This window comes from Thalassophryne amazonica, chromosome 12 (assembly GCF_902500255.1).
Source record: "Thalassophryne amazonica chromosome 12, fThaAma1.1, whole genome shotgun sequence".
Taxonomy (NCBI): domain Eukaryota; kingdom Metazoa; phylum Chordata; class Actinopteri; order Batrachoidiformes; family Batrachoididae; genus Thalassophryne; species Thalassophryne amazonica.
In genome coordinates, this window is record NC_047114.1 from 32,366,348 (window position 1) to 32,380,912 (window position 14,565).

The window sequence follows — 14,565 nt, forward strand, 5'->3', positions numbered from 1 at the left end:
TATGTCTCTTTTGTCCTTTATTTCACAATTATGACAGTTTTTGGAGCGAACAGCAGCCCCACAGCAAGCAGCGGAGTTTTTTTTGTTTTTTTTTAATTGTTTACATGTGCGCGCGTGAACGGGACAGTTGGTCCGCAAGTTGGGTCCTGCATAGGTGGAAGGACTGCTGAAAGCAGCCGTCATCCGGACTCAGCTCCTGCAGCAAATAATGATACTCTCTGTATTGGGAGCTTTCCACAACAACTCCGTCATGTTAACTTGACTGACAACCGGAGCCGGCGAGCGGAATGGAAGTTCCTCCTATTTGATGACGCACCGGGGCGAATTTTCGCAGCAAAAGCAGAGCGACACACTGGGCGAAGGAGGCGTGTCCGTCGCCACGCGACCCCCGCGAATTTGTAGCGTCTGATCGCGCTCGGTGTGAACGTGGCATTAAATAGATGAAAATCATCATCTATTTTTGGCATTCCCGCTCGCGTTCATTTGTATTCCTGTCCCAATCACGGGATTGATAAAATTTTGACTCCCATCCCGCGGGAATCCCGCAGGAATCACGTGACCCATGGGAATTCCCGAAAAATGTCATACTCTACTTCACGAGTACTCCTGCAGGGGGGAGGGGGGTATTGTATTCTGTAATTATTCTAGTTTTATCTACTGTTACTGAAAATGACCAATATTTGACAGCGTTTTTGTTTCTATCGTGTGATACTGTGACATTTTTGCACTTACTGCAGCTGACTTAGGTATTATATTCTGTATTTATTTATTTATATATTTTCTATCAAAATGTGTATCGTATTGCATTGTATGTTCTGTTTTTGCACTAAAAACTATTTTGAACAAACATTCACTGCAGCTGGCTTTGTTTTTAATGTTTATTTATAAGTGTTTAACTATTGCATGAATAACAAGTCAGGGTAGCATCACACACATACACATCCGTGTACAAGGTAAATCCACAGTACTGATGTCTAGGCAGAGGGATGCTGTACCACCTAGTGGAATATTTACAGTGAATTCAGACCAAAATTCTTTTCAACATTTTATAATGGGGTTATAATCGTATTTCCAAATAATTCAAACTCAGATAATGGTTGATAATGGCTGTGATATCAGATTTAAAGTGAATAGAAAAAAGAACATGTGCAATACAAAAACTTTCAAAATCAAAAAATAAATGGAAAGAACAAAAACAAATGGTGTTGGTCTTAATCTTTCATTCATTTTTGTTTCTCAGTATGGGTTTACTTGGTTATTTACAATGCGTTAGCGCCATCTACTGGTTACTTTAAGCAACAACATGTTTGGTTTAATGTCAGGTTTCTATTCCCTGTTCTGTTCTCGTTTGGAACAAGATTTCAGTCAGTCAACACCAGTCTTTTGCCTGAGCGTGCTGTTCTCCCCAATGATTCATGTTTTCGATGTCCACTGCTGGCAGGAACAGGTAGGGAGACACAGAATAGGGGAGCGAATTTGGAAGGTGACATTGAGATGGCCTCTCTCTCTCTCTCTCAATTATCAATTTATGTCACAAATGGTGCTAGGAATTTCTAACCAGAATGCATTGTAATGGCAAAGTGCGCATGCACACGGCAGCATGCACCACCACGAATGCGCACATGGCGGAAATTGTTAATTAAGCCTAAAATACTAAAAAAAAAAAAAAAAAAAAAGAGCCATATGAGCCAGTTTTTGTGAACGGCTCTTTGAAAGGAACGAGCCATAAAGATCCGGATCCCCCCAAAGAGCCATAAATCCCATCTCTAATCAGCCGGATGTGTCAATCACACTGAACCCAGTTCAGCTTCAGCCTCAACGTCACTCAAGATGGTGAGATTCTCCTGCTGGAACAGGCTCCCTTTATCTCTTGCCTGGACAATAATGAAGGTAGAAATGGGAAAGAAAGTTAAAAAAAAAAAACTTCAGTCTCTGTATGATCATTCCCCAGAGTTTCAGTTATCTTGGTCACTTTGCATAAAAATGTTCTTTCAAAATTATCCTCCAACAAATCAGATCATTTGGAGCATCATTTTGAAAGAACATGACTTTTATGCAAAGCGATCAAGATAACGGAAACTTTGGGAAGGACCTTTGTGGGATTTATGACAATATTTATGGGTTCTGGATTTTTGTTTTTTGGTGAAGGGGTGGGGGTGGGGGGGTGTATATATATCGTATTTGGGAAAGTTAAGGTGATGTGAGACACGTTATTCTTACCTGTGATGACACGTTGCTGTGTGGTGCTGGACGTTGATACAGATGTTGAAGCTGGTGTTCGAACCCTCCTCGCTTATGGAACTGGATTCTTCAACGAAAACACAAAATGGCGACATATCAAAAAAAAAAAAAAAACACCACACATCACCGTAATGGCACTAAATGAGTCAAATGTACACGTATGTTGTCTTGCTGACTTGAGGTGTTTTTCTGTCAGAAGTTAATACTTTAAAGCGGAGCACGGAGTTAGCTAGCTCGCTAGTTAGCAGTCTGCTAGCTCACTGTGTCTGCGTACATGAGACGATGTTACTTTAACAAGTTTAGACTCAATCTTCGTCTGTTAAAGTGTGCTTCCCACCAATAGGATAAGGGACGTTAAACGGTGCTTTCAAGCACACTACAGTCACAAAAACACTTACCATCCGTCGCTTCCAACAAAGCCGTGGCCCAGTCGCGGCCATGCTGCCTCCCGTTGCTCGCCGGTCGGTGTCCGTAAATAGCGTTCCTGCGGTCGAACCGTTTCCAGCCCTTGCCTCATTTCGGATCGCTTCATCCACCTCTCCGTATTCTCTCCTCCGCCACCAAACAAACGTCCGCAGCTCATCCACATGGTTTTGTGTGAGTAAAAAAAAAAAAAAAAAAAAAAAAAAAAAAAAAAAAAAAAAAAAAAAAAGAACTCGCCGTGAAACGAAAGAAAACAACGGTCGCTGTAATGCCGCTGTGACTATTTAAAAATGGCGGGTTTTGATTTTCCTCTCGGACGGCGCACTCATGACTCGTCCAGTGACGACGTTCTCTGACCAATCAGTGGCTGGCAGCCTGTTGACGTCACATTTTAGTATCGGCTCGGCTCGCTTGGAGCCGCTCCCGAGCAGGTACTAAAAAAAAAAAAAAGGACCCGGTACCAGATACTACCCTAATGGAAAAGCAAAAAAAACGACTAGAGTCGAGCCGAGTAGTGCTACTTTTGTGAAGTGGAAAAGCGCCTTTTGTCCCGCGCCATGAACAGCATGGTGGCGCAATCCTCCGCTTCTCTTTCCATGAAAAAAAACTGTAACAGTAGAATGTGCCGAAAAAGTGCTGATGTCCACGCCTTCTGCCTTTTTTGTGAAAGTTAGACGACGTCCCGGATCAACAAAGCCTTCACGTTGGAAATGATCTGGTTGTCTGAGTGGGGTTTGAGCCTGTCGATTGGTGTTCGGAGCGCGCCGCGCTCTCAGACGCTGTGCGCGGTCTTTAAACCGGCTGGAGCACTCCTTAATCTGTGTAATCCCCATAAAATCGTTGCTGAAAGCCATCTAAATTTTCCGAATGGTGTCCACCTGGAGGTCTCTCACAGTTTCTGGAAAAATTTGATGCAGCAAAGCTCCAAATCGTTCAGACATTTATTCGCAATAAAAATCCGACGAGAGGGGTGGACCACTGCTCACACAAAGCCTGCTCACAGGCGAATGACACAACCGACAGGCGTGAAAAAACTCACGCATGCGCACGAAGTTTCAAGCTTGGCTGATGCAATCACACTTGATTCAAATCCATATGGTTTTTGCAAAGAAAAAAAAAAAAGGTACGATACTTTTTGGACAGACCTCGTATGCGCACACATAGTTCGGCGAGTTAAGTCACTTGTTATAGTCACTCCGCTCTGGTCGTCACCATAGCAACGCGCAAATCAGTTGGCGCAGATCAGCTGTGTTTTGACAGGTGAATGACAGAAATGCCATAAATACACTCAACAAAAATATAAACGCAACACTTTTGGTTTTCCTCCCATTTTGTATGAGATGAACTCAAAGCTCTAAAACTTTTTCCACATACACAATATCACCATTTCCCTCAAATATTGTTCACAAACCAGTCTAAATCTGTGATAGTGAGCACTTCTTTGCTGAGATAATCCATCCCACCTCACAGGTGTGCCATACCAAGATGCTGATTAGACACCATGATTAGTGCACAGGTGTGCCTTAGACTGTCCACAATAAAAGGCCACTCTGAAAGGTGCAGTTTTGTTTTATTGGGGGGGATACCAGTCAGTATCTGGTGTGACCACCATTTGCCTCATGCAGTGCAACACATCTCCTTCGCATAGAGTTGATCAGGTTGTCAATTGTGGCCTGTGGAATGTTGGTCCACTCCTCTTCAATGGCTGTGCAAAGTTGCTGGATATTGGCAGAACTGGTACACGCTGTCGTATACGCCGGTCCAGAGCATCCCAAACATGCTCAATGGGTGACATGTCCAGTGAGTATGCCGGCCATGCAAGAACTGGGACATTTTCAGCTTCCAAGAATTGTGTACAGATCCTTGCAACATGGGGCCGTGCATTATCCTGCTGCAACATGAGGTGATGTTCTTGGATGTATGGCACAACAATGGACCTCAGGATCTCATCACGGTATCTCTGTGCATTCAAAATGCCATCAATAAAATGCACCTGTGTTCTTCGTCCATAACAGACGCCTGCCCATACCATAACCCCACCGCCACCATGGGCCACTCGATCCACAACATTGACATCAGAAAACCGCTCACCCACATGACGCCACACACGCTGTCTGCCATCTGCCCTGGACAGTGTGAACCGGGATTCATCCGTGAAGAGAACACCTCTCCAACGTGCGAAACGCCAGCGAATGTGAGCATTTGCCCACTCAAGTCGGTTACGACGACGAACTGGAGTCAGGTTGAGACCCCGATGAGGACAACGAGCTTGCAGATGAGCTTCCCTGAGACGGTTTCTGACAGTTTGTGCAGAAATTCTTTGGTTATGCAAACTGATTGTTTCAGCAGCTGTCCGAGTGGCTGGTCTCAGACGATCTTGGAGGTGAACATGCTGGATGTGGAGGTCCTGGGCTGGTGTGGTTACACGTGGTCTGCGGTTGTGAGGCTGGTTGGATGTACTGCCAAATTCTCTGAAACGCCTTTGGAGATGGCTTATGGTAGAGAAATGAACATTCAATACACGAGCAACAGCTCTGGTTGACATTCCTGCTGTCAGCATGCCAATTGCACGCTCCCTCAAATCTTGCGACATCTGTGGCATTGTGCTGTGTGATAAAACTGCACCTTTCAGAGTGGCCTTTTATTGTGGGCAGTCTAAAGCACACCTGTGCACTAATCATGGTGTCTAATCAACATCTTGATATGGCACACCTGTGAGGTGGGATGGATTATCTCAGCAAAGGAGAAGTGCTCACTATCACAGATTTAGACTGGTTTGTGAACATTATTTGAGGGAAATGGTGATATTGTGTATGTGGAAAAAGTTTTAGATCTTTGAGTTCATCTCATACAAAATGGGAGCAAAACCAAAAGTGTTGCGTTTATATTTTTGTTGAGTGTAGAATAGAATAAAATAATTCTTTATTGTCCACCGATGTGGAAAATTGTCTTTGGCTCACCAGCACAAAAAAGACAAAAAAAACAGTCATAAAACATTCATACAAACACACGAATAAAACAAAAATAAGATACATAAAATACATGGAAGTAAAAGAAGAAATAGAGTAAGACCTGGTAAGATAAATAAAACGTACAGTAAGATCTAATAAGATCAAATAAAACAGAAGTAAAGCAGTTCAGGTTTAATTTGTGGAGTGGTCACTTTTTTGAGTTCATTATGGTGACGGCATTTGGTATAAAAGATTTTTTGAAAGAACCTTTGGCCAGAGGAGCTCTGTAGCGCCTCCCAGTCTTCAAGAGCTCAAACTGACAGGACAGAGGATGAGAGCTGTCTGCCAGGACTCTCTTAGCTTTCCTCCTCATCCTGTCAGTGTAAATGTGGGCCAGAGTCTTCTGGGGTTTTCCCACAATTTTCCCCGCCATTTTTACAATTCTATTTAATTTGTCCTTACATTTACAACTCAAGTGACCAAACCAAACACAAAGATGAAATGTTAAAATACTCTCAATATGTGCAGAATACACAAGCTCTAAAATCTGCGGATTAACACCAAGACAACTCAATCTTCTGAGAAGACTGAGTCGCTGTGAACATTTCTTAAAGATAAAATCAGTGTTTTCAAAGAAGCTCAAGTGACTATCAAGAACTGTACCAAGATATTTAAAAGTTTCAACCGTTTCAACAAGCTGGCCATCGAGTGAAACTGGCTGCACGGTCAGTTCTTGCTTTGTGTGAAAAACAAGCTCCTTTGTCTTAGACACATTGATTTCCAGCTGGCTGTCGAGACACCAAGCTTCAAAAGCCTTAATGTGAGCGAGATAGGAGGCTTCGCCAGAGGAGTCACACTTCTGTAGCAGGCCGACTAGGGCCATGTCATCCGCGTATTTAATCAGTTTAAAGTTTGTGTCATTAACTGCAAATTCGTTTGTAAAAAGAGAGAAGAGCAGAGGTGAAAGAACGCTACCCTGTGGGCAGCCAGTGCTTATGATGAGCTCTCCTGACAGAATGTTGTTAGCACAAACTCTTTGAGGGCGACAAGACAGAAAGTCTCTGATCCAGAGCATCAGGCCCTTTTCAACATTTAAATCAGCCAGCCTTTTCAGAAGAATATGTAATTTCATAGAATTAAAAGCTGCACTGAAGTCTACAAACAAAACCCCAGCATATGCTTTAGCAAGTGAAAGCTGCTTTGAGATCATGTCCAGCAAGATCAATCCAGCATCATCAGTACTTCTGTCCCTCTTATAGGAAAACTGCAGAGGGTCTAGTTCACTGACCACTGTGGTGGTCAGGACGTCAACTAAAACTCTCTCCATAGTTTTACATAATATGGAAGTTATGGCAATGGGCCGAAAATCTTCAAGTTTGCTTGCCCCTGGCTTTTTTGGTATAGGCCTTATTATGGAGAATTTCCAAGATTTGGGCACTTCTGTGACGAGAAGGGAATTAAACAATCTGGAAAAGACTCCTTTTAATTGAGGAGCACAGTCTTTGAGTAGATGGGCTTTCAGGCCATCTGGGCCAGTGGCCTTGTTTGTCTTTTTTAGAAAGACTTTTAGCCACGTCATCCTCAGTGATGGCTGTGGGAGCTCCTGCTGGAAGATTTTTACAGATCTCATCACATTCCTGTTTATCATCCACTTTATCAAATCTACAGAAGAAACGGTTTAACTCATCAAAATAACATTGATTAATGGTTGTAAGAGCATCACATTTCTTACTGGATTTGCCCATCAGTGTATTTAGACCTTCCCAGGCTTGTTTTATATTGCCACTGAAAAATGTACTTTCTACTTTATTCTTGTACTCAATTTTTGCCTTAAATATATTCCCTCTCAGCTGTCTCCTTTTTTCCTGCATTAATTGCACATTACCAAAGCAGAAGGCTGCCTTCTTTTCGTTAAGACAGATTTTCAATTGTTTGGACACCCAGGGTTTGTTATTTGGGAATATTTTCACAGTTTTAGTCTCTGACACGTTACGCTCACAGAACTTAATACGAGGGCTGTCAATAAAGTAACGGTCCTTTTTATTTTTTTCAAAAACTATATGGATTTCATTCATATGTTTTTACGTCAGACATGCTTGAACCCTCATGCGCATGCGTGAGTTTTTCCACGCCTGTCGGTGACGTCATTCGCCTGTGAGCACTCCTTGTGGGAGGAGTCGTCCAGCCCCTCGTCGGAATTCCTTTGTCTGAGAAGTTGCTGAGAGACTGGCGCTTTGTTTGATCAAAATTTTTTCTAAACCTGTGAGACACATCGAAGTGGACACGGTTCGAAAAATTAAGATGGTTTTCAGTGAAAATTTTAACGGCTGATGAGAGATTTTGAGGTGATTCTGTCGCTTTAAGGACTTTTCACGGTGCGAGACGTCGCACAGCGCTCCCAGGCGGCGTCATCAGCCTGTTCAAGCTGAAAACCTCCACATTTCAGGCTCTATTGATCCAGGACATCGTGAGAGAACAGAGAAGTTTCAGAAGAAGTTGGTTTCAGCATTTTATCCGGATATTCCACTGTTAAAGGAGATTTTTTTAATGAAAGACGTGCGGACGGGTCCGCGCGTCGGGATGCAGCCGCCGCGATGCTCCGCCACAGGAAAAACACCTCTGTTGAAAGCCTTAAGGACAAGTTGGAACATGTCCTGCCTGTTAAACAATTTCTCATATACTCACTCCACTGAAAGCCATCAAAAGCCGCCTGGATTTTACAAATGGTTATCAACACGGAGGTGTTTTTCCTGTGCCGCCGCACCGCGTCGGCTGCGTCCCGACGCGCGGATCCGTCCGCACGTCTTTCATTAAAAAAATCTCCTTTAACAGTGGAATATCCGGATAAAATGCTGAAACCGACTTCTTCTGAAACTTCTCTGTTCTCTCACGACGTCCTGGATCAATAGAGCCTGAAATGTGGAGGTTTTCAGCTTGAACAGGCTGATGACGCCGCCTGAGAGCGCTGCGCGACGTCTTGCACCGTGAAAAGTCCTTAAAGCGACAGAATCACCTCAAAATCTCTCATCAGCCGTTAAAATTTTCACTGAAAACCAGCTTAATTTTTCGAACCGTGTCCACTTCGATGTGTCTCACAGGTTTAGAAAAACTTTTGATCAAACAACGCGCCAGTCTCTCAGCAACTTCTCAGACAAAGGAATTCCGACGAGGGGCTGGATGACTCCTCCCACAAGGAGTGCTCACAGGCGAATGACGTCACTGACAGGCGTGGAAAAACTCACGCATGAGCACGAGGGTTCAAGCATGTCTGACGTAAAAACATATGAATGAAATCCATATAGTTTTTGAAAAAAATAAAAAGGACCGTTACTTTATTGACAGACCTCGTATAAGATGTGATGGTGTCAGTGAGTTCATCTCCATCCAGACAGGATTCAAAGAAAATGTCCCAGTTTGTTTCATCAAAACAGTCTCTGAGTTGCTCTTTGCTTTCCTCGGACCACACCTGTACCTGCTTATTAACTGTTTTAATTCTTTTGACCACAGCTTTGTATTTAGGCAAAAGATGAATCACATTGTGGTCACATTTTCCAAGAGGCGGTCTGCATACCGCTTTATAAGCCTCTGGGATGTTGCCATAGCAACGGTCAAGCGTCCAATGCAGACGTGTAGGACAGTCTACATATTGCTGTAGAGTGGGCAGGTGGTCAGACAGACTGCAGGAGTTAAAGTCACCCAGAATGAAAACGGGCTGGTCAGCAGAGCGGGTGAGTGCATTATTATAGCTCTCTGCTATTCTCTCTCCTGCTGCGTCGTCATCTGAACCGGGCACGTACACGAGAATGACAGTGATCTGTCCGAACTCCCGCGGAAGATAAAAGGGTCTAAAAGATACAGTCAGTATCTCATAGTCAGGTGTGCATACTTGCTCTCGTATGCTGTATTGAGTGGCCCAGCTGTTATCCACAAACAAACACAGACCCCGTCCGATGGATTTGTACGCAGTGCGCGTGTCCCTGTCTGCTCTGACAGCGGTGTAGCCTGACAGGCTCGGTGTATCGTGATGATCTTTAAGCCATGTTTCCGTCAAACACACAAGATTACTCCGTCTAAATTCACTGTCATGCTCGGCTCTCAGCACAAGTTCATCGAGTTTATTGCTTACCGAGCGGACGTTAGACAGAGTGATGACAGGCAGCGGGAATCTGCTGCAGTGTCTCCAGAGTCGGTGCCTCATGCCTCCCCTGGAGCCACACTTTTTCCTCTTCCCCAGACATTTAAGAGGCCGTCGGATTTCTTGACAGTCCGCAGGTAGACAAACTGAAGGAACCCCACAGTGACAAAAGATGCTCTCTGGTGTAAGTAAGGAAGCTTTGCCGGCTTGTGAGGCAGCTCCCGTGCGCAAACGCTGATAGGCAGAAAATGATCCACAGCAGTGCGATTTTCATTGCGACGATAAGGTCTAAAGTGCAGTGAAGTTCTGACAGGTCACAGCCACATTAAACCAATGAACTGCTTAAAAAAATATGTTAAAACAAATTTAATAACGCTAACAGACAAACAGTGAAACAAACAGTGAGCGCAGGGTCAGCAGCAGGCCGCGCCCGCGGAAGTAAACAGGAACTTTTTGGAAAAACATGGATTTCCAAGTGAATTTTAATATTTTTGTCCGAAATAAAACATTTGAGGAATGGAAAGAGGAGGAGAGCAGACGAAAAGAACAGCAAAAGCAACGGCGTAAAGATTTAACATCGGACGAACTGGACAAGACTGAAGACGGGAAAGAAGAAGAGAACGATTCTATCCTTGCAGGCTGTCGGAGCGCTCTGCATCAAAACAGCGAGCGTAGTTTCTGGACCTGTTGCCAGTTGGTCACAGCTCCACACAGCAGCGAGGGGGCGGTGTGAGTGGCCCGCTGCGGCACGAACCCGCAGACAGGATAAGCGCATCTGAGACAAAATGTCTTGAGACTGGTATAAAATAGTCCCAAATACTTACGCATTTTTATCAAGTTCTGTTAACTTAAAAATTTGTGTGTTAGCTCACTGTGTGGGAACTTGGTGTAAGCGGATTAAACTCGAAGCCGTGCATTATACGGTTTGAATGCACTTCGCAGAGTAACACCACTCCGCTGTTTTAGACTCCGCGTCATGCAGTCAAACCGTATAATGCACGGCTTCGAGTTGTTTAATCCTTATGTACAATAGATAAAAGTTATAACACTGGTGTGATCTCAGAAGTATGACTTGACTTCGTTCAGTAAGTCTGTCTATGAATGGTCTTTTCCCCCCTATGAATTTTGCACTTTATGCCATGAATGGTCTTTTTTTTTTTGTCTATAAATGGTCCGTGTCTATGAAGCATCCGGTTATCTTTTAACTCAGGCTTTCTCTTAACATTTGCGTTAGGCCGATCTACTGCAAACGTCAGAATTGGTTTTTATCCCAGTCCGTCACGTGTATAAAACACAAATTATAGATGATGCATTACTCTCAACAGGAAGAAGAAGCAAGGGGAAGTTAATAAACAATAAAATCAGTACGCAAAGCAAACGAACTGAATGACAACCGGGCTACATTAGCCTAGCATGAGATCGGAAAATTGATATACTAGACAAGTGTTACACATGTCTTAAAAACGGACTCACTTTAACCTTATGAGAACATGAAGCGACACTTATAAACCGTTAGTCTTACGTTTCTGTTGATCCTTTTAACACCTTATTAACTTACCTTCCTTCAGCAAGGCCTAGAGCCTTCAACCTTTTATCCACGGCGATGGATTCCACGTCATATTTTCCATATGCGTTTTTTTTTTTTACCGTAACTTCACCATAGTTTGTCCAATGCGAATGATTCAAAGTGCATTGTTAAGCTAACACTAAGGGCTTTCCAATGATATATGGTGTATTACGGTAAACGAAGCCTGTGACGTCACAACGCAGAGGAAAAACACGGAAGTTTCACACGAGTGCGCCGCTGCTTCTCATTACCGTAAATTCTCATGTAAACCCTCAATCTGAAAAATTTCCAGCAAGCCAAGAACCTGTGCTTTCCAACAGTATGCTATATGTTGCATATATTACGGTAAAGTGCGTTCGGTGACTTTTGAAACGAGGGAAAAGTATGAAAAAGAGCGCAAAAGTGACAGAAAAGTACAGAGACAGACAGCAAACATAAATGTAGTAATTTTTGAGGAAAAGGCAGGGTGTTAGTGTCATTTGTGAAGGTGTGTGTGCGTGTTTGTGTGTGCGTGACGCTCCATCAACCACAAGCCACTGCCCAGTGCCAACAAGCAGAAACCCAACTTGCCAGCGATCCACAAAGGGGCGGCGTTCTTGCAAGGTGTGCAAGAGGTCAACCTGCTGGATGTGCAAACTTTGTAGAATTGGCCTCTGTCTTCAGCCAGACAGAAACTGTTACAAACAGTACCACACTGACAATGGACTGATGTAGTTTAGATCTAATTTTGATTCTTGGTTATATATTTGCATATAGTTTGACACTTTATTGTTTTATTCATATTGTATAATTTTGCACAAAATGAGTGATCAAATGAGTGATTTATTACACATTTTAATAATACAGATAATAATTGATATATTTATATATAGTTTTGCACTTTGTTTGTTGTTATTCATATTGTTTGTTCTGCACTTTAAAATTGGTTTCTTTTTGCATATTTTCGCCTTGCAAAATGTTTACTTTTGCACTGTTTCTGCGCTGTTTCTGAGTTCTAGACACACAAAATTAATTATTTTGATTGTAAACACTTACAGCTTCCTGTTAAAAATGTGAAATCCAAACTTCCTTTACATAACAATCATTTTTCACTAAAAAACAGAAAAAAAAATCAAGTTAGTTTTTGTGTTTTTTTTTTCTCATTTTAAATGCTAAAACTTACAAATAATGTGTATAAATAGTTAATCAGGCGTAATATAATTGAAATTCAGGTACTCTTGGAAAAGGGTACCAAAGCACACAAACATAGAACATTATTTCTTAATTTTATTGCTATAATAAAAAAATTATAACCAATCGTCCATTTATAGCCTCAGTAGGTAAAGGGTTAACTGCTTCTTCTTCTTCTGCGTCTCCTTTTTCTTCTTCTTGAGGTATTATTGATGGTTGACAAGCACTTTGGTGTATTACCGCCGCCGCTAAGTGGACAGGTATATTAACAATATACAGACAAAACAACATCAGGACATGTTCGAAGTCAATCACTTGAGAGATACAAATGTTCATGCACTTGTAACCTTGTCATGTATCTTTGTGGTTTCTGGTGGGATTCGAATACCAGGCGTCTCACTCAGGAGAGTGATGCTCCTTCAGGTCAGCTAAAGCAGAGGTGGTGGCATAATGGTTTGCATGTTCAGCTCCCAATGGCACTTTGAACAGGTGTTTCTGGAAAGGTGGAGAGACACGTGCTGTGGGCCCTTCTGGAAATAAGCTTAGTGTTGGCAACCCTCGTTAATCAAGAACCTCTTCTTCAAAAGGGAATCCTGAAGAGTAGGAGCTGAATTTTATCTTGCTACATATCTCACCACCATTTTTTGATGTCATCAAAAACCTTCATCTCTGACAAGGTTTTGGGATCAACCATATTGTTATTACTCCCAGTGGGATTCAAACACCAACCGTCTCACTTAGAAAACACTGCCCTTCCAGGTCAGCCAAAAAGTAATCTCTGATAGCCAAGGTAGATTCAGAATCAGAATCAGGATCGCCTTTATTGTCATTGTAGTTTGCATTACAACGAGATTTGAGTGCAACTCCAAAAAGGTGCTTTCTGTGGTGCGAGTCATTGTTTTTCTTGGTCATCCAAGTCATGGTATCCAAGCAGGTTGAGCCAGGTCAACTGGACTTCTTTAGAGAGATACATCTTCAAGGAACTAAATAAATCCAGTTGACCTGACTCAACCTGGTTGGACAGGAACATACTTCTATCTGGATTTCACCTTAATACACAGTATAACTGAATGTCACTGTAATAAGCAGTGAAGATAATGAGTGTTGACAGGTCTTTACTTCATTGTGGATTCCAATTTCTAGCTCAGCTCATTCATCTGGTTGGTGTTTGGAGCACTGGTCAGCAAGTAAGACCCCGACCCCCTCCAATGTGTCAGCATGCGGCTACACATAGCACAGTTTCCAGAGTACAAGTTGTGCTTTATTTTTTACTAGTTTGGGAGGTCCTGCAAATTATGCTCCGGTGCAACTTAAATCCTGAAAAATTACACATTTGTTCCTAATCTCATCTTCAACCACTTATCTGGGATCAGGTTGCGGGAGCAAGAGTTCCACTAAAAAAACTCTAAACTTCCCTTTCCCGGGCCACATTTATCATCTCTGTCTGGAGGATCCCAAGGCGTTCCCAGGCCAGTGTGGAGATCTAATCTCTCCACCTAGTCCTGAGTCTTCCCCGGGGTTTCGTCCCAGCTGGACGTGCCTGGAACACTTCCCTAGGGAGGCGTCCAGGAGGCATCCTTACCAGATGTCTGGACCACCTCAGCTGGCTCCTCTCAACATGAAGCAGCAGCAGCTCTGCTTTGAGCTCCTTACGAATGACTGAACTTCATACCCCATCTCTAAGAGAGACCCCAGCCACCCTCCTGAGGAAACCCATTTCAGACGCTTGTATCTGCGATCTAGTTCTTTCGGTCATGACCCAACCCTCATGGCCACAGGTGACACATTCAGTTCGAAGACTGACGGGGACATCGTTATCATTACTGACAATAAAATATGGTGCATTACTATAATTAAGCTCATTGAAACCGTTGTCATCAGCAGACTCTCAACAGCTGGAGATACAAAGTATTGGGGTGGTGGGGAGGAGCAGGACACCTGCATAAGTAATGGTGACTGGGTAAGGAAGAATCTAATTTCATGGTAAGCCAAGAAGCAGTGATGGGTGGGAGTTCACACACACGCAGAAACGACAGACACACACACACAGCATTCTTAAACTGGAACTACAGTACCTT

The 14,565-nt window shown here is 43.1% G+C and overlaps 1 protein-coding gene across 2 annotated transcripts in view; it reads right to left on the reverse strand.

Annotated features, from left to right (window-relative positions):
- The window catches only part of LOC117522512 (gastrula zinc finger protein XlCGF52.1-like), a 38,379-nt gene extending 27,003 nt beyond the window's left edge, over window positions 1–11,376 (reverse strand). For both annotated transcript variants that reach the window (XM_034183951.1, XM_034183950.1), the window contains exon 1: window positions 11,309–11,376. The gene's annotated coding sequence lies outside the window, so the exon portion shown is untranslated. The remainder of the gene's footprint in view (window positions 1–11,308) is intronic.
- Window positions 11,377–14,565: the final 3,189 nt, after the last annotated feature.